The sequence below is a fragment of the Rhinopithecus roxellana genome, chromosome 1 (assembly GCF_007565055.1).
Source record: "Rhinopithecus roxellana isolate Shanxi Qingling chromosome 1, ASM756505v1, whole genome shotgun sequence".
NCBI classification, from domain to species: Eukaryota; Metazoa; Chordata; class Mammalia; order Primates; family Cercopithecidae; genus Rhinopithecus; species Rhinopithecus roxellana.
In genome coordinates, this window is record NC_044549.1 from 175,567,041 (window position 1) to 175,569,516 (window position 2,476).

Consider the following 2,476-nt stretch of genomic DNA (forward strand, 5'->3'; position numbering starts at 1 on the left):
ATGGCAATGAAAGGGGATGATGTCTTAAATAGTTCAGATGCCCATTTTGTTGGTCGACATATTGTCATGAGGCATTCTTCTGTCTATAAACTGCTCCCACCAACCTAGGCAAGAAAGATAAAGGTGATATAAGGCCCGCAATCATACAGTCAGCCAAGATGACACCAGCCTCAATAGGGCAGAGTAGTTGAGCACTGGTGGCTGGGCATTTACCCTTCCAACTTTGCCTGACAGCTGATTTTACAGCTTGGCAAGCATGCACTATGGATATAGCTCATAATGGATATTCCTAGTGGAAGCTTTGGTTCAAGAAAAGGCAAAGAAACAAGACCTAGCTAGTCATACAATTAGTGAGATGATCTAAGGTATTTTTGTTTCAAAACAAAAGTGGGTGGAAAATTATGGCCAGTTGCACATGAACCACTACCTATCCTCAAAAGATCTACTTTCCAAACTCAAGAATTATGAATCTGATCTCTGACTATTACCAAATATCTGACTACAGAACTGACCAGAAGCAATTAGGTCGGAAGCCTATTAAACACTGAAGGAAGTTCTATTTGAGAAATCTCCAGCTATTTTCCATAGAGGTTATACTAATCTACATTCCCACCAAGAGTGTAGAAGTATTCCCTTTTCTCAAATAACTAAAAACAGAACTACCATTCGACTCAATAACCCCCCTACTGGGCAAAGGAAGAGAAATTGTTGTATCAAAAAAATACCTTCACTCTTATGTTTATTGTAGCACTATTCACAATAGCAAAGTCATGGAATCAACCTGTGTATCCATCAACAGATAATTGGATTTAAAAATAAAAAAGGTGGTATAGAGCGTGTGCAGTGTGCAGGGGCTCTCTCTTTGTCAGTCGGCAACGCCTGCGGGGTGGTGGCTCTGTGACAGCGGCAGTGGCTGGACTCCGGTGGTGAGCGGTCTCAGCACCGAGGTGCACACTGTGCCCTTCTCCCTGGAGTACCGAGTCTTCTTCAAAAATGAGAAAGGACAATATGTATCTCCATTTCATGATATTCCAATTTATGCAGATAAGGATGTGTTCCACATGGTAGTTGGAAATACCACTCTGGTCTAATGCAAAAATGGAGATTGCTACAAAGCACCCTTTAAACACCATTAAACAAGGTGTGAAAAAAGAAAAACTTCGTTATGTTGCGAACCTGTTCCCATATAAAGGATATATCTGGAACTATGGTGCCATCCCTCAGACTTGGGAAGACCCAGGACACAATGATAAACATACTGGCTGTTGTGGTGACAATGACCCAACTGATGTGTGTGAAATTGGAAGCAAAGTATGTGCAAGAGGTGAAATAATTGGCACAAAAGCCCTAGACATATTGGCTATGATTGACAAAAGGGAAACCGACTGGAAAGTCATTGCCATTAATGTGGATGATCCTTATGCAGCCAATTATAGTGATGTCAATGATGTCAAACGGCTGAAACCTGGCTACTTAGAAGCTATGTTGGAGTGGGTTAGAAGGTATAAGGTTCCTGATGGAGAACCAGAAATGAGTTTGCTTTTAAGGCAGAATTTAAAGATAAGGACTTTACAATTGATATTATTAAAAGTACTCATGACCATTAGAAAGCATTAGTGACTAAGAAAATTAATGGAAAAAGAATCAGTTGCATGAATACAACTGTGTCTGAGAGCCCCTTCAAGTGTGATCCTGATGCTGCCAGAGCCATTGTACCACCATCCTGTGAATCTGCCTGCACAGTACCAACAGATGTGGATAAGTGGTTCCATCACCAGAAAAACTAATGAGATTTCTCTGTAATACAAGCTGATATTGCTGCATTGTATTCATCTGGATGGGAAAAGTCGTAGCTTTTCAAAGCTTTAAATTTGTAGAACTCATCTAACTAAAGTAAATTCTGCTGTGACCAACCCAATATACTCAGAATGTTATCCATTTAAAGCATTTTTCAAATCTCAACTAAGATAACTTTTAGCACATGCTTAAATATCAAAGCAGTTGTCATTTGGAAGTCGTTTGTGAATAGATGTGCAAGGTGAGCACATATGGGATGTATATTTTACCATATGTCAGGAAATAAAATTTTTTGCTGGAATAAAGTGGTATATATACATCATGGAATATTATGCATCCATAAAAAAGAATAAAATAATGTCTTTTGCAGCAACCTGGATGAAGCTGGAGACCATTATCCTAAGTGAAATAACTCAGAAACAGAAAATCAAGTACCACATGTTCTCACTTATAAGTGGAAGGTAAACAAACGGTACACATGGACACAAAGATAGAAATCATAGGTACTGGTGAATCCAAAAGAGGGGAGACTGGGAGGAGGGTGGCGGTAGAAAAATTACCTATTTGGTATAATGTTCACTATTCAGGCAATGGCAACACTAGGAGCCCAAACCCTACCATATGCAATACGTCCATGTAACAAACATGCACGTGTACCCCCTGAATCTCTAAAAACAAA

At 39.5% G+C, this 2,476-nt stretch overlaps 1 pseudogene; it reads left to right on the plus strand.

The window, feature by feature from the left end:
- On the plus strand, positions 1 to 1,787 carry LOC104673191 (annotated as a pseudogene).
- The last annotated feature ends 689 nt before the right edge of the window (positions 1,788 to 2,476 follow it).